The sequence below is a fragment of the Sus scrofa genome, chromosome 6 (genome assembly GCF_054392235.1).
Source record: "Sus scrofa isolate SSC_HxYL_T2T_F1_AM1 chromosome 6, Sscrofa_HxYL_maternal_Yorkshire_Landrace_v2.0, whole genome shotgun sequence".
Lineage (NCBI taxonomy): Eukaryota > Metazoa > Chordata > Mammalia > Artiodactyla > Suidae > Sus > Sus scrofa.
Window position 1 is genome coordinate 71,431,186 of NC_139388.1, and position 24,174 is coordinate 71,455,359.

At 56.4% G+C, this 24,174-nt stretch overlaps 1 protein-coding gene and 1 long non-coding RNA gene across 17 annotated transcripts in view; one reads left to right on the plus strand and one right to left on the minus strand.

Annotated features, from left to right (window-relative positions):
- LOC102166225 (nephrocystin-4) overlaps positions 1 to 18,533 on the minus strand; it is a 112,930-nt gene extending 94,397 nt beyond the window's left edge. For 7 of the 13 annotated variants that reach the window (XR_002344867.2, XR_002344865.2, XR_014806981.1 and 4 more), the window contains exons 1-4: positions 18,338 to 18,533; positions 17,296 to 17,361; positions 10,761 to 10,934; positions 3,221 to 3,373 (exon numbers count right to left, since the gene is read on the minus strand). This is a non-coding gene — a long non-coding RNA (nephrocystin-4). The other 6 variants (XR_002344863.2, XR_014806984.1, XR_002344864.2 and 3 more) reach the window with 4 other exon arrangements.
- Positions 18,534 to 18,783: 250 nt separating this feature from the next.
- Positions 18,784 to 24,174, plus strand: part of KCNAB2 (potassium voltage-gated channel subfamily A regulatory beta subunit 2) — an 88,547-nt gene continuing 83,156 nt past the window's right edge. For all 4 annotated transcript variants that reach the window (XM_021095239.2, XM_021095244.2, XM_021095242.2 and 1 more), the window contains exon 1: positions 18,784 to 18,868. The gene's annotated coding sequence lies outside the window, so the exon portion shown is untranslated. The remainder of the gene's footprint in view (positions 18,869 to 24,174) is intronic.

The window sequence follows — 24,174 nt, forward strand, 5'->3', positions numbered from 1 at the left end:
AAGCCGCAGGCGCTCGTCACTCACGGAAAGAAACACCCAGACTTCTTTCTCCAAAGTCTCTCCTCGGGGCACTGTTTGCAAAGCAATGATAAGAGCATCTTCCTTTGGGGCTGCGTATGACCACGAAGACTCAGAAAAACCCGGAGCCCCTGAGGGCTGATGTGCGAGTCTCCAGGTGGGCAGACAGCCAAGCCCATTCGAAAGATGGTCCCCTGCCATCGGCAGCTTGTGACCCGGTCGCCCCCTCGCCAGGGCCGATCAGTAGAACCAGAAAAACGCAGGCAACTGGTTTTTCTGGTTCTTTTTTTTTTTTTTTTTTTTTTTTTTAATCAGAAGACCTTCACCAAATTTCAGGATCACCTCTAAACAGGTGTGAGGGCCGAGCCTCTGCTCACACAATGTGCCCTCGTGACCAGACCTGCTTCCCAGGCCATCCTGCGAAGGTTCCACGTGTCAGGTAAACACGTACATACGTGTGTGCGCGTGCCCGCAGGGTACACGCACGAGCACAGCAAAGGTTAACCAACCTCCCAGCGTCAGGGATGAGAGGGACGTGCCGGGCGCAGAGGACCGACGGTTCCTGGGGCACCAGTGGCCTCTGCTGCTCGCCTTGGGCACAGCAGCTGGAGCACAGCCGCCTCCCTGAGCAATTCCGTGCTGGGCACGACCTCCCAACCAAAAATGCTCCACTCCCCCACATCAGCCTTGCTCGTTCCCCACTTTGGTGACCCCAAGACGGAAGGGTGCAGATTCTTCCAGAACCTTTAAGGGCTGCGGTCCTCACTAACCCACGGCCCAAGCCCAGCTCAGCAGAACACAAATGATGAGAGGCAGAGCCCTCCAGCCCTCAGCTCCCACCACTGGGGACACCGGACCGAACCGAAAGGGCCTTTGACCCACAGCTCCAGCTCCCAGGACGCAGGGACCTCTGCGAAGCCCTCTCAGGCACAAATGCTCACCCCTGGACACGTCCAGAAGGAGCATTAGGGGAGTTCCCATTGTGGCTCAGCGGAAACGAATCTGACTAGGAACCATGAGGTTGCAGGTTCGATCCCTGGCCTTGCACAGTGGGTTAAGGATCTGGCACTGCCGTGAGCTGTGGTGTAGGTCACAGACTTGGCTCGGATCCTGAATTGCTGTGGCTGTGGTTCAGGCCCGCAGCTGTATCTCTGCTTCGACCCCTAGCCTGGGAGCCTCCCGCAGCCCTAAAAAGCAAAAAACAAAACAAAACAGAAGGAACATCAGCTCTGGAAGCTGCTCCTCACCACGTGACCTCCCTGCAGAGCTTACTGTCACCAAGCTGGCCCTCCAGCCTTGGCCTGTCGAGGCCACGACCTCCGTGCCACCAGGGAAGCCCAGCAGCGGCAGGGTGCCCCGGGCCAATTTCCGAGCATAACCACCGCTGGATAGCACGGCACTTCCGAACGGAGACTGCGGAGCGCGGGCCACGCCCGGGTTAAAACGGGGACAGAGGACCATTGCTGCGCTCCTGGGACCTGCTGGACTGCTCACTACGGTGGGCAGGCAAGAATACCCACCTCCAAGGAGGGTGGCAGAGACGAAACTGCCCATCGTGCTGTGGGCCAGGGCGTGACACGCAGGAGAGGATGCTGTGTCACCTTTGTGTCACCACCGGCTTCACTGCTCACCATAGGAACTGCCACCACACCGGGCTTTCCCTGACCCGAGTGTATACACGAGGAGAAACCCAGACAGCCCGGCCCCGGAAGGCTGAGCCCCAGCCAGGCTCTCGGCAGCATCGGGACCTCACTCTGCCGTGTCAAGGGCACGAAGGTGACTCAGCGCCTGAGCTGAGACGTCGCCCTGAGCAGCTGCCCACAATCACACACGCGGTTTGCAACACACACCCCTTCCCGCTGGCGAGGCTGCCACACTAGAAGGGGCAGCGAACGAGCTGACAGCCTGAGTGCCTCACGACTGGGCCAGGACCGTCCCCCCGAAGGAAAGGGCAGCTCCGCCGGTCTGTGGTCACACAGTGACGTCCCCCAGGACAGCTGTGGCCACCGCCACCACTGCACTGTCACTTATTGGGCTTCCCTGACTCTGTACACAACACGAGAAAGACCACAGCAACACAGAACCCACACACACACATCCACACACACACACACACACCCACACACACACACACACACACCCACCGCCAATGCCCATGATCGTCACCTGTAGAGGTGGCCACGCTCAGGTTCAGCTGTGACGCAGCAGCTGGTCAGAAGGCCATCAGGATACCTCCTGTTCTTACAGGAAAACCCCGGTGTCTCTAGGGAGGCCCTGCCCAGCCACCTCGCCAAGCCCAGCCTCAGCCACTGTCATCCACCTCACACCTGGGCACATGCAGGGCCCACTCTGCTCGCAGCACCTGCCACCGGGCTGTCACGGGGCTGGTTCCCTTCTCTCCTGAGGGTCTAGCTCCCACATCAGCTGGCAGGGCACACCCCCCCCCCGCGCCCACCCACAGCACGTCTCCCCATCTTCTCCCGGGTCGAGGCTGCTGGCCTCTTCCGAGAACTTACCACGCCTGCCCTTCTCAGTCCCTGCCTTGGCGTGTTGACCCCAGCGGACTAGAAATTGTCCCAGGGGCAGCACGCCCATCCCGTACAATAACCACCATCACCCTAGCGCCCAGCACAACGGCCAGCAAACAGCAGGCGCTGAATTGATGCCTGTGGACTCGATGCAGCTGAACAGAAATGGAAAACCCCACCTGCAGGGCGCCAGACACAGAGCCCCGGGCAGAAAACCATGTCACCAACCGAAGCCGAGCCAATCACCCCTTCTGGAGGCAGAGCGTGGGTGTGAGTCACCTCCCACCTGGGCAAAGTCACTTTACTTGTAGGTCTCAATTTGCTCATCTTACGCAAAAGAAACTAACAAGAAAAAAGAAGAAGCGGAGGGGAAACTGGAGGAACTGTATGGATAATTTCCTAACTTCGTTCCAAAAGCTGCAAGGTTCTGTGAGGGTGACAAGACCCCCCACGCGTGTATCCCCCCGCCCCGTCCATTCAGGGCACACGGCTCCCACACAAGATTCTGCCTGGAGGTAGGCTCAACCGCCTGGACAAGCTTTGCAAGGCCCAGACCTGCTGCTCAGGGACATCCCTGGGGCCCAGGACACACTGGCGAGGCCCCCAGGTCCGGGTGCACCCTGCACCCCAGCACCCCAGCTCCCGCCCGCCGCCGCTGCCGCCGCCGCACCCACCTCATTGAAGACAATCCTGGGCGGCTGCCTGGAGAGCTGCTCAGCCGGCCTCGTCACGCTCTTCCATGTCCTCCCGAAGAAGTGTCGGTAGGTGACGTCAAAGAGAGACACGCGCAGGTGGCACCCCACGCCCGACAGGCCCTCCAGCACGCCCTAGGAGACAGAAGACGGGCCCTGAAGGGTTCTTGAGGTCTCGAGCTGCCCCACGGATGCTGATGGCCGCCCTGGCAGAACTTGGCCACTCAGCATCCATCCACGGTTTAGAAATCATTTCCTTTCAGGGATACCTCCCCCAACCTGTGGTCTGACGAGGTTATGAGTCAGCGTGCATAGCCCTTCCCTGGCCAATCAGAGACTGGAGGCCCTGGGCCCAGACACAGACTTGAGATTCACCCGGAGCCAAGGAGACACAACAGGCCAGAGGTGCTGAGAAAGATGCACACGACACCATGTAGAGCCAAGGAAGAACAAGTCCAGCTGACACCACATAAGAATCTGGATCAAGCCACACCTGAAGCCTATACTAACTAGGATGTGTCTTTAGGTGAGTTAACGAATTATTGGGATTAAGCTATTCTGCATTTTTTTAAAAAAAATCATTTACGACCAAGTGGGTCCTTCCTAAAATAACTAAAAACTTCAATTCAATTTAATCAGAATTATTGAGGAGGTCGGGGGGAGCAAAAGAAAAGCAGACCTTTGAGAACAGCGAAGTCATGGCCACAAATACAGACAAGGCACCGGAGACTATAAAGATGAGCCCTTTCTAAACCCAGACCTCTGCGCCACTCTAGGAGAAAAGGCTGAGATGCAGATAAAATCTTCCATGATTCAAAAAAAAGGACAAGCCCTTTGCCTAGAGCTGCACCGTCTAAGGGAGGTTCCAGTGGGGGGCCATTGGGACTTTTGTTACTGCCCACCTGGCAGTGGGGCAGCTCCTCCTCTCTGCGGCTCTGCTTTCCTCTCCGCAGTCATTCAAGAAACATGGTCTAAGCATCTGCCGCATGGATCTACTCTGTGCCGGCACTATTCTGGGCACTAAGACACAGCAGGCAACAGACAAAATCTCCGGTCTCGGGGTCACATGAACCGGGTGAGGAGACAGGTGGGACGGCCATTGGACCAGGACGGCAAGGGAAGGTGGACAGAGCGGAGGACTGAGGGGAGGGCGGGAACCAGGAGTGAACCTGGGGAGAGTGAACCAGGCGAAGGAGCGGCAGGCCAGGGGCTCCGGGCCACGCGAGCTGGGTGCTCAGGGACCAGGAAGAAAGCCTCCTAACTGTGCTTAAGGACATGAACTAATTTTTCTTACTTCCCCTGTTCTTAGTGCTCAGGTACCTGCAGCCTCATCGATGGGGAGGGACGGCCCCTCCCAGGACCAGTAATTCCCAGAGACAGGAAACTGCCTGCCTTCCAGAACACCTTGATACCCAACCAACCAACCCAGAGTCCATCCTCCACCTGCCGCCTATTTGCCTCCAAGGCACAATATTCTCCAGCCCCAGCAGCCCCGGGGCCAGAACCAGGGAACAGGTGCATTCCCTCCCCACCAAAGGCCACTGAAATTACTCAAACCGGCCAGGCCTACATGTCTTCATCTGCTTGTCCGGCCTCTCCCATCCCTTCCCACGAAGCCCATGTTTTTGATTCATCCCCCTGCCTTCCGACTGACCCAGCCGCCTCCCCATGTGGCCCCGAATGGCAGGCTGCGCCCCCTCCTCGGGGGACACAAGTAAGAGACCGTCTTTTCAGCGGCAATCATCTCCCACCATGCCCGAGTAAAAACAAAATCCCAGGTACGTCTTCAAACAGAACGTCCCGGGACAGCAGCGCTTCCATGAGAAATGCAGGGAAGGAGTGCCCATCCAGGCCTCGGGGAGCGGGATTTGAAGCTGGGGAAGGAGCCTGAGAAGGGACGCTGCCTGTTTCGGGACTCTCCGAGCATCACCCACTGTGAGGTGTGGATGTGTCAGTGTACAAGGCACAGAGTACCAATCAGGCCATATCTCGCACCTTTATCCATTATACTTCAATGAAGCTGGAAAAAGAGCCAAGAAGATCACCCTGGCTACACGTGGGGATGGGAAGGTGGGGGCCAGGGTGGGGGAAGGGGGCCCCTAAGGAGGCTGCCACCATGGCCTAGGCAGATGACCGGGCTGTGGGTGAGGAGGAAAGCAGTCACGCTCAGGATGTATGAGAAGGGACTGCTGGGCGACGGGACGGGCTGGATGTGGAAGGCGAGGGAGAGGAGCAGGAAGGCAGCCCTTGCCCCAACCTCGCAGGGTCTGGCAGGGGGGCCCCATGCCCTAGTGAAAGACGCTGGGAGATGGGTGGTATGTGTGTAGGTGGGGGGATGCTGAAGGTCTGGGGGCCTCCCCACCTTCCCCCAGCCTCAGCACCACCCCACACTCCGTCCCAGCCCTCCCCCATGCCCACGCGCACATGCTGCCCTCTGCTGCGCTCACACCCTCGCTTCCAGCACACCCTGACCCCCACCACCCAGACCCCTCCTCCTGCTTTCCCTTTCTCATGCTCATCAGCCGTCTACTTAAGCGCCAGTGGCCTGTGAGTCCCTCCAGGGAGGAGAGCCTGGAACACTCCTTTCCTGCTCCATCCTTGGCGGTAGGGACAAGACTCTGCACGTGAAGGTGGCGCTCAGTGTATGGACCCCTCCCCAGGGGGCCTGGGCCTCAGCACACTGCTGGTCCTGCCCAGGGCGCCACCATGGTCCCCTCGTCTTTGTCCTCACCACACTCTGGGGAGGTGACCACCAGCAGGGCCCTGGTAACTCCCGTCTCTCCCACTGGCTTGGGCTTCTTCCCGATGGATCCAGGTTCTAACAGCCTCAAGAAAACAGCTGGGAGGCACTTCCCCCTCCTCTAATTTCTGAAAGCATCTGTCTAGAATTGGTTATTATTTTTTCCTTTAATATTTTACTAAATTCATCAATGAAGCCATCTAAGTCTGGAAGCTTTTTAATTATAAATTCAATTTCTTTCTACAGGGCTACTTAGATTTTCTGTTTCTAGTGTCACTTTTGATACGCTGTGCTTTTCAGGAAATGTGTCCATTTCACCCAAGCTGTATTTATTGGCGTGTGTTATTCATAATAGCCCTTGATTATCTTGTAATGTCTGTAGGAGATGCACTGATGCGCCTTCTTGCCTTCCTAATATCGGGAATCTGTGTTTTTTCTCTCTCTTGTGATCAGTCTTGCCAGGGGCTTATCAATATTATTAATCTTTTCAAAGAACCAACTTCTAGCTTTACTGATATTCTCTATTATTTGCCTTTATTACTTTATCGACTCCTCCCCATATATTTACTTTTCCCTTCTTCTTTCGGTTGAATTCATTCTTTTATTTATTTAGCTGTACCTGTGGCATGTGGAAGTTCCCAGGCCAGGAGGAAGTAAACATGTGCCACAGCAGTGACAATCCCAGATCCTTAACCCACTGTGCCACCAGGGAACTCCTAATCTGTTCTTTTTATCTAGATTCTTAAGGGGAGACACAGGTTGTTGATTTTTATACAGGCCCCCTGATACATTGAAGGTTCAGTTCCAGACCACCACAATAAAGCAAGTATCACATTAAAGTGAGTCACACATGGTTTTTTTGGTTTCCCAGGAAGCCATATAAAATTATGCTTACACCATATTGTAGTCCATTAAGTGTACATTATGTCTAAAAAAGTACATACCTTAATTTAAAATTTTACTGCTGGAGTTCCCGTCGTGGCACAGTGGTTAACAAATCCGACTAGGAACCATGAGGTTGCGGGTTCGGTCCCTGCCCTTGCTCAGTGGGTTAACGATCCGGCGTTGCCGTGAGCTGTGGTGTAGGTTGCAGACGCGGCTCGGATCCCGCGTTGCTGTGGCTCTGGTGTAGGCCGGTGGCTACAGCTCCGATTCAACCCCTAGCCTGGGAACCTCCATATGCCGTGGGAGCGGCCCAAGAAATAGCAACAACAACAACAACAACAAAAATAAATAAATAAATAAATAAAATAAAATAAAATTTTACTGCTAAAAAATACCTATCTTCTGAGCCTTCAACAAGTCCTAGTAGTAACATCAAAGATCACTGATCACAGAACACTACAACAAATAATAATGAAAAGTCTGATATATTGCAGAAATTACCAAAACGTGACACAGAGACACAAAGTGAGCAAATGTTTAGAAAACGGTGCTGATAGACTTGCTCCATGCAGGGTTGTCACAAACCTTCAATTTGTAAAAAAGACAACATCTGCAAAGCGTAGTAAGGTAAAGCACAGTAAAATGAGGTATGCCTGTACCTTTCTTCATTTCTAATTTGGTCATATAAAGCTATAAATTTCCCTCAAAGGACGGCATTAACTGCATCCCACAAATTTTGATACATTCTTATTTAGTTCAAATTACTTCCTAACTTCTCTTCTTTGACCTCTGGCAGTGGGTTGTTTAATTTTCTACTATTTGGGGATTTTCTAGGTAACTTATTGATTTCTACTTTAATAATATTAGTCAGTGAACATACTATTATTTTAATCCTCTAAAATGTACTGAGATTTACGTTTATGATCCAGCATATGGTCTAGCTCAGTAGATATTCCATGTGCACTTGAGCAGAATATGTTTTTAATTTGCTGGGTGTAGTGTTTTATAAATGACAATTCAGGAAGTTCCCTTCATGGCTCAGCAGTTAATGAACCCAACTAGGATCCATGAAGAAGAGAGTTCAATCCCTGGCCTTGCTCAGTGGGTTAAGGATCTGGCATTGCCATGAGCTGTGATGCAGGTCACAGACATGGCTCGGATATGGCATTGCTGTGGCTGTGGTGCATGCCAGCAGCAGTAGCTCTGATTAGACCCCTAGCCTGGAACCTCCATATGCGGTGGGTACAGCCCTAACAGGGAAGGAAGCAAGGAAGGAAGGAAGGAAAGAAGGAAGGAAGGAAGGAAGGAAGGAAGGAAGGAAGGAAGGAAGGAAGGAAGGAAGGAAGGAAGGAAGGAAGGGAGGGAGGGAGGGAGGAAGGAAGGAAAGAAGGAAAGAAAGAAGGAAGGAAGGAAGGAGGGAGGGAGGGAGGGAAGGAAGGAAGGAAGGAAGGAAAGAAAAGGAAAATGACAGTTCAGTCAAGGTGGTTGGTGGTGGTGTTCAGATCTTCCAATCCTCATGACTTTTTTTTGGTCTATTTGTTCCAACAATTACTGAGAGAGAATTAAAAGGCTCCAGCGATGAAGGTGACTCTACGTGTAGTTCTGTTTAGTTCTAAGCACTTTGCTTTATGGATTTGGAGCCATGTTACTGGGTGCTGGGCACAAGGCCGGCCCTTGGCTGGAGTCTGGGAACTTAGACTTCCCCACCCCCTAGCTGATAAGAGTGGCTCAGTGGTGCCTAAACTGCTGGTACAGTGGTTTATGCTGAACGTCTGCTGTCCTTCTGGGACTCTGGAACCTTGGTGCTTGCTAGGCTGAGGGTACCTCCACGATCAGTTCCCAAACCACCCTGAGGTTTTTCAGAGCCTGTGGGCACTGAGTCTCTAACAAGCTTCCCTGGTTGGTTGGCAGCATTTGACTCGTGTCATTACAGCTCATGGCTGGGGGAAGGAAGTGAGTCCCGTGGGACTTCAGAGACAGAGGACCCTGGAGCCTCGCCTGTTTGCCCCGTCTGTCCCTTGGCTGATCTGACGCTGTATTTTGTCAGTGAAATAAATCCTTCCTTTGGGGACAGCCGTGTTCAGGGTTACATCAAGTCCTCCTAGCGAATCGCCAAACCCGGGGGGTGTCTCTGGGGGCCCCCAACACAGATGCACACGCGTGAGGACGGCCATGTCTCTGGGGTTACCACCATCATCATGAAATGTGCTCTGACCCCCGGCGATTCGCTTCGCCTTGAAATCTACTCTGTCAGTGTGGCCACTGAGCTTTCTCAGGCTTGGTGTTTACACAGCCTCCTGTTCCTTTCATACCTGTGCTGTGAAGACCTACACTTCAGGTCTTTATGTTTAAAGTGAGATTTTTTTATAGAGAACTTATCATTGGGGTTTAAAGGATTCCTTTTGATGTATGAGTCTAGATGAGGAAACCGCTTGCAGGAATCTTTCTACAGACCTCTGCGTTCGTTTCTTGAAGTGAGGTGAATGAGGTTACCCACTACAGCAATGTCTGTAGACACAAGCACCTGGAGGCAGCCGAGGGGCCATCGGCAAGGGCCTAATACAGGGATGATGGATGACAGGTCGGGTCGTCCATACAGGAGAAGCTATGCTATCCTAGGAAAGAACAAGAAGTTCTTCCTGGAATGACGTGCACAATCCATGACACCTGTTGTCAAGGATAAAGGTATAGAACAGAAGATGGGAATAAGCTACCATTTACGTTTTGTTAAAAAACAGGGAAAATATGTACATGTCTGTTTGTCTGTTGCTTTTGCTCAGAACCTCTGGGAAGCTGGACATAAGTCAGGTAGGGCCAGCTGTGTCTGGAGGAGGACACAGGATGCCTCGGGAACTCACAGGACTACGTTCCGTCCCTGCATGTCCCTGTGAATGTGGAACTATGGGAATTGCCTTTGCTAAAATAAAGGCACAGAGTAAAATGGGAAAATAGATACCATTTCCTTTGTAAGAAAGTGCCGTCCACTCTCCTGTGAGCCCCTGGAAGGCGGGGCCTGCTGAAGCCAGTTGCCCAGGCTGGAGTCCCAGCTGGCGGGCAACTGACGTCCCCTCTCTCGGGCTGCTGCCTCTTCTGTAAGACGAGGGCAATGATGGTGCCCACTTCATAGGCCTGCTGAAAGGAGGAAGGCCTGGGTCCAGGAAAGCGCTAAGGAGTCACGTCGTGAAAGCGGTCATTGCCACAGCGGCAAGCACACAGCAGGTGCTCAATCAAAGGGTTTGAAGTGAATGATGCAGGAGGTGAGCGATTCAATAATAGTGAGTTATTCACAGGCCAGCGCCAACCTCGGGCTGCATGGAGAACCTCTCTGCCAGCTGCAAAGGTAGATTCGGTCTTGCCAAGCCGAGCCCTGTGGCCACGGGCTTGCACTGGCCGGCCTGGATCCTTCCTGCACAGCCCCCTGGGACTCAGGGCCTCCCTGGGACCGTCCAATCAGGTGGGGGTCCTCTGGGGTAGGTCCCCTGGCCGCTGAAGGGCCGCAGAGCAAGGGCCTGAGCACACACAGGGCGGTGGCAGCTCCCAGGTCCATCCTCCAGGAAGCCCAGGGCTCCACCCCACTGGTCTAATTGCTGGGCTGGAAGCGGGCCGCGCTGAGCCTCGCACAAAGCCACCTGGCCAGGAAAGAACCCTGGAAATCGAATTACCTGGGTTTCTAGATTGCTCCACGAGAGGCAAAGAGAAGCCTTTAGCCAGTGACAAAAGCGCTGAGCAAGTCGCTGAATCACGTATCCTGTCTGCTGACAGGCCACTTTGCCTCAGAATACTGCCGACACGCAGGGTAATGGGTGCAGCGTCAGACTCAAATAAGTAAAAATCAATAGCACCCCAGCTGAGAGCAGGGACAACGTGCATCTGATGAGAAACAGCAAATCTCTTTACCTGCTTAATTAGCGGGCCATCGAGCCCCTTCAGGACACACTGAAATGCCATCGACTCCTTGAGAGGCTGGCGGGCTCTCTGTGGGTGGGGAGGGACCAGCGGGTTCTGGTCAAAGATCCTGTGCCAGTCATTCATTCCCACTGATGTGACGGTCACCGGGGTCTCAAGGAGGACCTGCACCATTCAGGTTCAGATAAATGGGAGTTAGGAGGACCATGGCGCTTGGAGCAGTTCTGAAAGCTTCCCACCTCCCACGAGCCCCATCCCCGCAACTCACTCTGCAGTGGTACACTCTCACCCCTGCTCCCCTGCAAAGGAGACAGGCACCTGTGCCCCCTTCCCCGGGCAGACATGCCCACCTGACTCCAACCAATCGCTCTGCCCCTTCTCGCAAGCCAACCAGAGCACGGCTATCCTGGCCTTGGTGTCTGGTTTAGGGATGGGCGCACGCGTGGTACAGCTCTGCAGGTTGAGCACTGCACAAGGCACTGGGCCTTGGGACGAGGGCTGTCTCAGAGGCGGCTGGGAGCATGACCCAATCAGAGCCAATCAGATGTGAATCTCAGCTTCCGATGGTTCCGTTAAGAGGCAACACCCTTTTCTATGGACTTTGGAACAGAAAGGTCATCAGCCTGAAGCTGCAAGGGGCCACCACAGGAGCAGCCACTTTGAGACAAACACAAAAAGGCAGAGAGAGCAGGAGCAAGGGGCCCAGACGTCATCACGAGAGCCCTGGCTCAAGGGGACCCTGAATCCGGCCCCCGGGACAGCTGAGCTACACACCGCCTGGTTGGTGAAGCCAGGTGGGGACAGGTGCTGAGTGTTCCAGGTGTTTTGGTGACCTGGCTGACTAAAGATGCTGTCTGCCTTCCAGTGGACAGGGATCTGAGTCTTCTCTAGAGAGTCTTTAGCTGAATCTAAGCTCTCAGCTCTGGTAAGAGGCCGAAATCTATGCACCACAATGGCAATCGAGGAGAAAAGGCAGCGGGTTTGGTTTCTAAGACAGCAGTTCTTGAAACGTGGTCCCCAAATCCCTGAGGTTCCCCAAGGTGGGTCGAAGGCTCCACAGGATCAAAGCTATTTTCATAACTTCCAAATGCCACCTGCCTGCCGCTTTCACTGTGTTGGCATTTGCGCTGATGGCACCAAGGCAATGGTGGGAGAAGCTGCCAGGGACTCATTACGCCTCCAGGCAGTAGAACCAAACCATCACCAGCCACCGCGCTCTGCCGCTCACAGCACACGGCCTAGCAGCTTCACTTAAGAACGTCCTTGAGGGAGTTCCCGTCGTGGCTCAGCAGGTTAAGAATCCGACGTAGTATCCATGTGGATGTGGGCTTGATTCCTGGCCTCGCTCAGTGGGTTAAGGACCCAGCATTGCCACAAGATGTGGCATAGGTCACAGACGCAGCTCAGATCCAGCATCGCTGTGGCTGTGGTGCAGGCCAGCAGCTGCAGCTCCGATTTGACCCCCAGCCTGGGAACTTCTATATGCCGCGGGTGTGGCCATAAAAAGAAAAAACAAAAACAGAAAAAACATCCTTGGGGAGGCTGGGAAAACTATGACCTTGGTTATGTCTTGACCCTGGAGTAGTCAAACTTTTAACATCCTCTGATGGAGTGAGAAATACACAAAAAGCATTTCTGCTGTCACATGAACGACAACGGTCGCCCCAGGGAAGCCAGTGGTGATCCCTGGGCTGCGGGCTGAGCTGGCTGCTTCCTGCACTCAGCAACACCATTCTTACTAAAAGCGCGGCTGGGTGACAAACCGTGGTTCTTTAGGCCTGGGTACTTTATAGACAATCTCTCAAATATGAACAAAATGAACCTGTCACTTCAAGGAACAACTCGCAATAAAAATGCAGCTCGCGGAGACAAACACTGTATGCTACCTCAATTACAGGTGGAATCTGAAATACGACACACATCAACATATCTGTGAAACAGAAACAGACTCACAGACGTAGACTGTGGTTGCCGAGGGGGAGGGGGAGGCAAACTGAGAGTCTGGGGTGAGCGGAGGCAAACTAGTGGATACAGGATGGATTAAACAATAAAGTCCTCCCCTATAGCACAGGGCGTTACCTTCAATTTCCTGTGATGAAGCATAACAGAACAGAGTATGAAAAATATATACACATAACTGAGTCACTATGCGATACAGCAGAAGTTACCACACTGCTAACCAACTCTACCTCAATTTTGATTTTCTTTTTTGTCTTTTGTCTTTTTCGGGCTGCACCCGCGGCACATGGAGGTGCCCAGGCTAGGGGTCCAATCGGAACTACAGCTGCCAGCCTACACCACAGCCACAGCAACACAGGATCTGAGCCGTGTCTGCAAACTACACCACAGCTCATGGCAATGCCGGATCCTTAACCCACAGAGCGAGGCCAGGGATCAAACCCGCAACCTCATGGGATTCGTTTCCGCTGCGCCATGACGGGAACGCCCAACTATACCTCAATTTTTTAAAAAAATAATTTTAATTGAGCTTTCACAGAAAATTTAGACTTGTACCCTCTGCTGTCAGCCTCACAGCTTCGTACCCCTTAAAGAATTTCCTGATGAGATGCAGGGATGGTTCACAAAGTGATCTTATGAAAGGTGCCAACGTTTGGAAGATGTGAATAACTCAGAACCATGTTTTTCTGCGTGAAAGAGCGTGATGACGTTATATCCAGTGTGGGTCAAAGATCCCCAAGGGCGAGACAGACCAAAGGGTTTTAACAGGACGGACTTGGAAAGTTCACGGTCAGGGTGTCAAACTCCCCACGCAACAAACGCCCATAAGAAACGACCACGGGGCGGGGGCGGGGGGGAAGAGTCAGGTGCGGCCCCAAAGCAGCACATCCACGGTTCCGTCCTTAGAGAACCGGCTCTCCTGTGGGGGAGGCTGGATTCCCTTCAAATGCTCGCAATGCCACAGCACAACAGACTGAACAGGGACCTGCACCAGACCAAGGGTGCCCAGCAGTCTGTCGGCCAGACGTCAGAGGCACGCGCGAAACCGCCAAACCACCTGGTTCTTCCCGCCAATGCTGGTGTTTTGGAAAACAGAGTTTGTTTTCAGAAGAAATACATTTTTGTGTTGCCATTAACAGCTCTGCTGTTTCTAAATGAATGAGCCGCATTGTGGACATTTCGCAACAATCAATGTGGGGAAAGATTATTCGGATTTGAAGAAGGTATGTGGAGTCCCCAGGAATTTGTTAAAGCAGGAGGGGGCCTGACTCTAAAGGGTTTGCGAAGGGCTGTTTTCAAGGGACCCAAAAGGGGAGGCTTGGGGCAGGCGGGCCACCCTCCAGGCTCCCAGGCTGTGCGGGAGTGCCCAAGGTCACCGGCCTGCCTGGGGCGTTCTGCCACACCCAGTAGGTGGCAGGGAGGGGTCCAGCCCCACCAGAAGGCCAGCCCACCAGCACCCTGGGGGGGCACGTCACCCCACCCCGGGCCTCCAGATCCCACCTCTTACCATATGAACAGTAAGGCACACACATTAGTTTGTTTGGGGTTTTTTCCTCTTTGGAGGTTCTCATTGGTAGATTTGTGGGGTTTTCTACTCCATGTCCCCTGCTCTGGGGACCGACCCTCCCCAGCGCCCCAGGTGGGAGGCCCGGAGGGCTTCAGCGCTGGGGCTCAGGGATGATCACGTGACACACACGGTGCCACACAGTGCCTTCTGGACAGGTGGTCTCTCCCCCAGGCCGGCCTGGAGCTTCAGGGGCCCCCTGCCACCCCTGGGGAGGCTGGGGGAGAGGTGGGGTGGGGACAGGGGTCCCAGCAGCAGAACTAGCCCCCCACCCACACTCCGGGGAGGTGGAGAGCCTGAAGGAAGGCAGTGCCACCTCCTCCAGGGCCAAGTTACAGGAGCCAAGACAGGCCCAGGGAGGCTGCCTGCGGTCCCCATCCGAATCCCCAGAACCCAGCATGACTTCACATGGCAAGAGGGAGTGTGGGCATGATTAAGCTAAAGACCCTGAGATGGGGAGGGGAGGCTGGGTTACCCAGGTGGGCTCGAGGTGGTCACGGGGTCTTAAGAAGAGAGACGCAGGGCGGGGGGGCGGTGTTCAGAGAAAAGGCTGGGTGCCACCGAAGCAGGGAGAGATGTGGAGGTGAGGGAGGGCTCATAAGCCAAGGAATGCAGGAAGCCTCTAGAAGCTGAACAAGCAAGGAAACGGACTCTCCCTTAGAGCCTCCAGAAGGAAAAAAGCCCTGCCCACACCTCGACCTTGGCCCAGTGAGACTGATTTCCAGCTTCTGACCTTCAGAGCTGACGGATAAATCTGTGTTATTTTAAGATATCCAATTTGCCTGGAACCATCTGGAAGAAGCCTGAAAGTTCCCACCTGGGCCACACACCTGCTTTTGAGAAGACGCCTCCAGGAGCACAGAGGCCTGGTAGTCGGGGCCCTGCCTCCAGCTCCTCTCCAGCCCCAAGACCACTGAGGTCAGCAGGAGCACCACCACCTTGGTCCCAAGGACCCTTGTGCCCCACAGACCGCCAGCTTCTGGTCTACAACCCAAGGTGGTCACAAGCATTGTTGGTATCTTCAATAAAATCAAGTATCAAAAACAGCAAAAAAAAAAAAAAAAAGATACCCAGTTTGTAGTAATTTGTTTCGGAGCCACAGGAACTCATACAGGTGTCCACAGCCTCGAGGCAGAAGTCATCTGGCCGACACTCAGTCGTCTCTGATCATGCCCTCTGGAAAGAGCCCCGCCAGCCATGCACCCCGCCCTGCGGGGTTTCCCGGTGCCAGGACCGAGCCTCCTTTGAGGGGCGCTGCACACCTTGCTCGCTTGCCCCAGATTCCCGACCCAGTACTTCCTCTCGCTTCACTGGGTGACCATGGGCCCCGTGGCCGGCAGCTGTTGCATAAGGGCCCACAGCTCCAGTCCATCAGCAGGGCGAACAGTGGAATGGTCCCGGGCGGCACCAGCAAGAGACAGACCAGGACAAAAGGCAGCTATTCCGCAAGGCGCGCTGCCCCAAACCAAAGCACTGGGCTGGGCAGGTGGAGGTGGGCAGGTCTGATGGGCCATGGAGGGAGAGGTGACCCCTGAGACACAGGCTCCTGAGGGTGGCAGCCAGGACAGTGACACCCAGAGCTCTTCTCTTCCGCCAGCCACCCTAGAACGGCTCCCAGCTGGCCCTCACGCCTGTCCATTCTGCCCCACCCTTGCTTCAGTCCTGCCCAGAGGTCACACACACAACCCTAGAAGTTCCTCCCCTTCCTCGAGGAGTGAGACCAGGTGCCCCCTTCTCAGGGGGGTGCCTCCATGCCCATGAGGAAGAATTAATGGGGAAGCATTAAGACTCCTGTGGAGGAAGGGCAGAGGGGCCTATGGGGCTAAATGAACAACAAAGAGAAAAATGGGGCAGTTCCCATTGTGGCTTAGTGGGTTATGAACCCGACTAGTATCCATGAGGATGCGAGTTCAATCCCTGGCCTGGGTTAAGGATCCACCTTTGCCATGAGCTGTGGTGCAGGTCAAGGACGCAGCTCAGATCTGGTGTTGCTGTGGCTGTGGTGTAGGCCAGGATCCCCAGCCTGGGAACTTCCATATGCCATGGGTGCAGCCATAAAAAGAAAAAAAAATTAAAAATTAAAAAAAGAGAAAAGGGGAAGGGTCCCATGCTTTGAGCCCAAGAGAAGGATATAATGGGTGCTCCAGGGGGAATTTAAAAAAAAAGTGACAGAACCCTGTAAACCAGCTACAGTGGAAAAAATAAAAATCATTATAAAAATCTGAACCAGCTTTTAAGTGGGTTTGAACCACTCTTGTGAACCAGGCGCTCAAAACATTTTCATGTTCGTTATTCCACCAACTCTGCGAGATAAGTACCGCCACACTCCCCATCTTAGAGACGAGGCAAGTGAGACTCAGAGGTTAACACGACAGTCTGAAATCACAGAGCCAATCACACCAACCTCAAAGCCATTACAGGGACCACCAAGGCCAGGAAAGGCCCCACAGGGCAAAGTGAGAGCGCTGCTCCTCAACCCCGGGCCAAGCATCACTCTCCTCTCTGACTTCTGGAAAGTTCCCTGTCTTCCCGGTGTCTGATTCCCATCTAGAAAAGGAAGGGGCTGTGAAGTGTCTTTGGGGCCTTTGCTTCTGCAGACCTGTTCAAGGACTCTTTCTAGCACCTGTTCTGTCCCCGTACACGCCTGACAGAAGCAGACTGTCAAACGCCGTCTTCAAGCATCCAGTAGGACCAAGACAAGGGAGCGAGCATGAGCAGCACTCAGAAGACGAGCCTCCAGTCTCCTCTTGGGAGCGAGGAGGAGATGGTGGAGGAGAGGAAGGACGCTGGAGAGGTAGGTCTCACAGCAGTGGTTCCCAAGGAAAGGAAGAGCAGGAGCCACACAAAGCGACGGGGCTCAGGGAAGCATCCGTCCCAGGCGTGAACAAGGTCGGGCGCCCCTGAGACCCGAAAGCTTTGGGGAGCCTCCCTGAGAGTAAGAGGAGGTTGAATTAAGCCCTGCCGAGAATTCCTCATCCAAGGAATATTCTCTTGAGTACCTACCATGAGCCAGGCCCTGGGAAACCTCCTGAACACTGCAGCCCAGCTCCCTGCCCTGGTTTGGTGTATCTGGAGGGAGGCAGAAAGACAGGATACGAGTCAGCACAAGAAGGACATGGTCGTGACCTATGAAAACCACAAGGCGCTGTCGTGGAGACCTGGATTGGAACCCTGGGCGAGTATCCAGCCATCTAAAGCACATCTTTTCCAACCACACAGCCTCGAGAGGCCAGGCTTCCTTCCTGTCCTTCAACCAAAATGACACACTGCCACACTGAAGGCAGGACCAGGTCTGCAAACGCAGTTGTCTTCCATTGAGACAGGCGTGGAAGAGATGTGCAAAGGTGGGGCCTCTGAGTCTTAAAAAGCAAGCAGGAGAGCGACCATTCCGGCCCGGTGAAGGGCCCAGGTGCGGAGCTCAGAGGCGGTCAGGGGATCAGCGGGCTGGACAGCGGAGGGGAAGGCGAGAGCAGCTCCAGGGGGAGGCTATAGGCGGGCAGGGCCTCCTGCGAGGGCCAGAGAAGGCCAGACCTCCAATGGGAGGCGTCGCCGGGACGGATCTTCAGGGCCAGTAGCGGGCAGGCACCCAACCGGGAAAGGCTCCCAGCAGAGACAGGCAAAGCAGGGACCCTCAGCACGGGTCCGGCCGGAGAAAAATGAGGGCCAACGCCGTGATCTCAGCAATCCCAGGCCGGCCACACCGCGCTCGCCTTAAGCTGGAGGGCCGCAAAGGGGGCGCTGAGTCAAGGGGCAGAGTGCAGAGGTTGAGCCCCCAAAAGCCCCCTTACCCTTACAGGACCAGCGGCCGAGGCCGCACCAAGTGTCAACGAAGGGGGAGGGGAGGTGTGACCGACGCGGGCATACCCCGCGCCCGCCCGACTGCCGCGCCCTGCAGGTACCAGGCCCCCGCCGAGAAACTCAAGAAGCACCCCAACTCCGGGCTGGAAGCCCCAGCCCGCTTGGCGGCCCAGCGCGCCTCCAGGCCGCGGCCAACCTCCCCCACGGCGCCAGCCGAAGTGGTTTCGCCCGCGGCGGGCGGCGTTACCTAGGAGACGCGCCAGCCGCGGCCGCGCCCGCCCCGGGGCTTCGAGGCCCACGCTTTCGAGGAAATGCACCCCAGATGGATCCAGGGGCCCGGCGGCCGGCCAATGCCCACCAGAGCCGCAGGCCCAGCAGGCAGAAAATCGGCCGAGAAGCGCCCGATCTGCTGCCACTCGCCGGAGGAGCCTTGGAAAGGGAAGGACCCGCCCCCAGTCGCTGTCGTCAGCAGAGCGGTGGGACCAATCAGAGCCCAAATCCAGGGGCTCCGCTCCGCGAGCGCTAGCCAATCAGCGCGGCGGCGGGCTCGTCCTGATTTGCATTGCCCGCGAGCCTTCAGCCAATAGGGGTTTGATTGGCGTGAAGGCTAGCCAATGAGAGCCTCGCAGAGGCGTGGCCCCGGGCGTCCCACGAGGTGAAGATGCTGCGGGCGGAACCTGGTGGAGCAAGCGGGATTCGGGGGCGCTAAAGTCGCAAGGGCAGGGCGGGAAGGAAGATCCGGAACGGGGCAGAGGATCCGGAGCTGGAGCCCCCCCAGGTGAGTGCAGGGGGAGACCCCGGCCTTCCGCGCAATACACAGCAGTGCGCCGGGAGAGCGGCGGCGGGCACCCGCGAGGCCCGCGCCGACTCTCCATCTCCTCTTCCCCAGCGCGTCGCCGCTCCCGCCTCCATCCTCACCTCCTCTCCAGCCGGCTCACTTCCCTCTCCATCATCTCCCTTCCCCCATCCCGTCCTCTCTTGCCTGCCCGTTCTGCCAACCCGCCCGACCCTTTAGCTCCATCCCCGACCCCTGCCCCAAACTTCATCCCTCTGGTCCCGTCTCTGCCCCCTCCTCTTACCGCAGCCTCGCCTCCCCCTGCCCCATCCCCCTTCCCGTCTCCTCTCCCGGTTCTGCGCATCCCCATCGGAGGGCTCTTGGTCCAAGTCCTCCGCATCTCTCCTCTCCTTGTTGCTCCTGAAGGCTCACGCTGCCTCTCCTTCCAGGTTCCTGGCACCATCTTCCCACCCATTCCGTGCCCAGTCTGTAGGTCTTCCCCCGTGGGCGCCCTCTTCCCACCTTGCCCTGCTCTCCAAGACCTTGGCGCTCCCTTCCTGCACCAGTTCGTCTGGCTGCCTATACACCCGTCCCCACCCTGGTCCCTATGCCCCTACCCCATCTTCAGCTTCTTTGCTCCCCACATTCCCTACCTGCTCCTGCTCCTGCTCCCGCAGGACGAAGGTCGCAGGACACAGAGACCCAGCTGCTGCAGGGCTTCCTGCTGCAGTAGCTGTAGTGTACCTGTCCACCTTCCCACCCTCCCATCCAGGCAGCCTACCCCAGCTCTGCTCTTCTTGGCATTTGTCCTGAGGGCTCCTGTAGGGTCTGCAGTCTGTCTAGAGCATCTTGGGGGGGCTCCAGGTGGAAAGTCCCTTAGCACCCTTCCCTACTTTCCCCCCCCTGTCCACCGTCTCCCTCCCCACCCAACCCCCACTTTCCTGCTCAGCCTCACTTTGTGATTCAGCGTTTTTGGGGCTGGTAACTCTCTTTACCTCCTGGCAGGATAAGGACCTGGTTGTCAGGCTGAAGGCAGGAGGTCTTGACCCTGCATTTAGAGGGGCCACATTAGCAAACAGTCCTGAACTGCCTGATGGGGACAGGGTTGGGGACCAGGGAACCCACCAGGGGAGGCTGCCTTTTCCTCTCTTTCACTTGTCTGCCCGGGGTTGAAAGACATCCAAGGGAGATGACAGAAGTAATAGCTCTTGGGGAAATGGGCTCTTAGCATTTATGGAAATTAATACATCCACGTCTGAGGAGCCAGAACACCAAGTTCAGGCCACAGCTGTCTGTCGTGTCAGGATTTCTTCTTTCTCTGCAACTTCTCCTCCCCCTCAAAAAACGCCATCCGCCTTGCAATGCCAAGAGCAAGCTCCTGCTCTGCTAGCCACACCGCATTCAGGCCCCATGCTGCTGCAGGGTTTGGACACCCGCGTGAGGGCCATTGCATCTACCCTCCAGATTGCCGCTTGGCATTTGCATCTACCTGCAGAGCCCAGGCTGCTGTGCAGTTCCTGGGCTCCTGTCCCTGTGCTGCCACAGGGGGCCCAGAGGGCATTGGCCCCCGGGTCCCGTCCGTCAGGAACGCTCTCCAAGCCCACACCGGGCCTCAATGACGCTGAGGGTGTTTGGGTTGCAGCACCTTCCTGCCTCGAAAGCAGCCTGCTGGAGGCTTCCCATGACAAAGCCCAGGGCTCTGTGCCTCTCACGGCTGCGCCTGTCGACAGACACGGGGCACGGCTTGATGCCAGGGCACCAGGGAGGGGGGCAAAGGGTCATGCACAGTGTGAAACCCAGTCTTGTGGCTGGATGGTTATGAGTAGGCAGAAAGCGGTTGGCACACAGGAGGCATGACAAGACGGCCACCACTCCTTGTCCTGTGAGGGTCACTGGGGCTCATGGGATGAGCAAGCTCTAGGGTGGGGTAGACCCAGAGACGTCACACCATGGGCTGGCCTTCTTTCCTCCTTCATGATCGGCTAAACCCCAAATGATTCAGGAGGAAGTGAGTGGCACAAGTTTTGGTGGCAGTTTCCGGTGAGGGAGGGGGCCTCCTCTCAACTTTCCTGTTTGTTGGTGCTGGGTCCATGGCAACTGGGCAGCACCGCGTGTGGCAAAGGAGAGTGGGCGAAGGAAGGCCTCTGGGCTGCTAGAACCCGGGGGAGTGTCTTTGGATTCCCAGGACTCCGGATGGAAGGAGCGTGTGTGTTTAGTCCTTGACTAAACTCTCCATGACCTTGAGCAAATACTCCATCGCCAAAGGTCCCGGAGCCAGAGCAGTTTCCTCGAGTCCCTGAATAAACGGGCAGAAGAGTGGCACTTCAGGCCACATTCAGGGAGGACCAGCTCTGAAGGTGTCCCGGACCAGAGACCCCACCCCTCCCTCCAGCCCTCCCAGCAGCCAGGGGTCCCAGCAAACATGCATGTGCTGCAGGGGTCTTGGGCGTGTCCCCTTTTGGAGGAGTTAACAGAAGCCAGAGGCCCTGGCTTCTCCAAGGTCGCTCAGAGGTGGGCTGGGTCGGGCCCCATACCTGCCGCCAGACTGAGGCAGGCCCCTTCACTCGTTCTTCCTCTCGGAGTAAAACGACACCCCATGGACCCGCCGACCCCCTGCCCAGCCACCCTTTGGCAAGCAGTTGTGAGGCGGTGCTGACATGGGTGGAGGAAACAGCACCCTGAGTCACTGGGGCCGACAGGAGCAGGAGATGCCACCAACCACAGAGAAGTCTGGGCGGCCCTATCCTGCCCCCCCCCCCCCGGCAGGTCCCCAGAGCAAGGGCCCTGTGGTTCCCAAGATGTCATCAAAGGGATGGCAGGGTGAGTTGAAAGCGACGAAAGGACTCTGTGCTTTGGCCTTGTTTCCCTGCAGGTGCCTGTGCATAGCCCTGAACACCCCTGCCAGGGAGGCTGGTTGGCCTGCACAGGAAACAGGCACAGAGCTGGGGCGAGGCAGATGGACCCCACTTCCTGGGTGTCAGGAAGCCTGGAATCTGTTCCCACTGCACCCGGCCCCCTGCCCACCCCCGCCCCAGCTCCAGCTCATCGGCTAGTGGCAGGAGTCCTCACCTTCCCCCCCCACAAAGGTGTCTCCTCCAACGGGCTGGATCAGCTTCAGTCCCAGCTCCCGAGGGACATAGAGACCGCCCTTCTCATGAATGGGAAGCTCAGCATGCTTAGCACCCCCACTCGCTGTCCCCCCTTTCTTTGGGGCCACTCAGGAGATGGGGTCCTTGGCTCGGCCAGTGCAGAGGAGACAAAGGGACGGGGCTTCTCCAGGAGAGAATGCACATGGGGCCAGGTGGTTGTCTGGTCACTTCAGGGGGCTCAAGGCTTTCCATCCTCGCTGGCTTGGCAGGAACGGGAGTTACCCTGCCCGCAGATGGGAGCCGCTGCTGAGTTTCTTACCTTTCGCCACATCCCATAGGGCTCAGACGGAGCCAGGTTCCTCTCCCTGTACACTGAAGGGTGCACTCTGAGCCCAGCACCGCCAGCTTCCCCCTCCCCTTCCCCCGAGTGTGCCCTGTGAAGTCAGAGCCCACAGGGCAGGGTCTCGGGAAGCCACTCCCTGCTCCACAGTTTGCCCCCATTAGAGTTAGAGCCCTGGTTCCTGCGGGGTTGTCTGTGTCTCTCTTTTCCTGTGTCCCTCTTTTCCTGCGCCCCTGACACCCGCCTCCCTTGAAGGTCCCCCTCGCAGGTAGCCCGTCCTCCTGCTCACTCAGCTCACAGGCAGGCTGCAGGTGAACTAGGACTGGGAGGCGGGAAGAGCAGAGATGGCTGGGGGCTCCCCCACACACACCCCCTCCACGCCCTGCAGCCCCGTTAGGGGGCTTCCCCCCCACTTGATCTGCGCTCCATCCTCCACCTCAGCAGCTGAATGCCAAGTGCACGTTTCTCCTTCTCCATCCCTGCACCGGTTCCAGACACTCCAGCAAACCGTTTGTGGCTGGGCTAGTTTCCCCACTGAGCGAGCCACTTCTTGGGTCCCATGGACCCTGGGACTTGGCCGCAGGGCCCTGTGTCACTGGCCTTGGCTTGTGGCCGCCGGTGGAGAACCAGCTCTCACTCTCCTGGGCTCTTGGCTCCGCGCCCGTGTCTCCCTCTGTCGGGATGGGGGGACGAGGTAGCACAGGCAGAGGCCTAAGGACAGTCCCTCGCACAGCACGGCCGCTAAGTGTTTGTCAGCTCCCACCCTCTGCCTCGGGTCACAGACCGAGCCCAAAGTTTCCCCCCACCTGGAGCCCAGGTGGCTCCCAGGAAACCTCAGGGTCCCCTCCTGAGTCATTACGTGAGCCCACGGGGTTGGGGGGGCTGCGTTCTCTAGGGGAGCAGCCTGGGAGAGCCCAGCTGATGGCTTTCGTTGCAGGAGAGCCCGTTACTGTCACTGCGGAACACAACCTCACTGTGAGTGGAGGAGCAGCCCTCACCCCGACCTCCCTACCCCAGGCCTCGTGCCCGGCGCCCACCTGCAGCCTGTGCAGTGGCCCTTGGGCGCCAGGGGGGCTGCAGAGCCCCGCCCCGAGCACGCCCACCCTCCCCAGAGCAATGTGTTGTCACATCCAACCCCTCAGCCATTGGATCTTTCAGCGCCAACTCCAGCTGACATCCACGAGCTGTCAAGTGTAGCCCAGGGCAGAAGGATCTAGAATTCTGCCTGGGAACCTTGGCTTCCTGAGCTTCCAGGGGCTCTCTGGAACACGGTGCCCTTCCTGCCCCCTCTCGATAGAGGAGGCTCGGAAATCCCTTGATGTGTGGACAGGGGAATTCTGATGAATCCACGCATTGAAAAGTAAATTAGAATATGTCAACATTATTTAAAACCTGTTACCACCACTGACGGGGAAGGGCCTTAGCGGCAGACCTTTGAATCCCCAGACCTTAAACAAGGCCCCCCTAACCTCTACCTCTGGGGGCCCGGAGCCAGGAAAGGGCTGCAGTCACCACAGACCAGGGACAGTTAGAGAAGCCTCTGCTGACAGAGGAGAGATGGGGGACAGGTGGGTGACATGTGACCAGACCTGGAAAGGAGGCGGGGTTGTGATGGCCAAGCTGGGGAAGGACCGTCTGGGAGGGGGCTCTGGCCAGGACCTGGCAGGTTGGGCATTGGTATGTTCCGGGGGTCGGGGGGGGGGGCGTAAGAACTAGGGTCCGAGAGACCAGCCCTTGGACCCCTGGGGGCTTTGGAGCCAGCAGTGACATTGACGTGTCCACCCCAGGATAGGAGAGGCAGCCGTGTCCACCGCGTGGGGTGAGGACTGCCTGGGACGGCGGGGGAGGCCACGTGTGGTCCTGAGGTCTGTTGTGGGTTC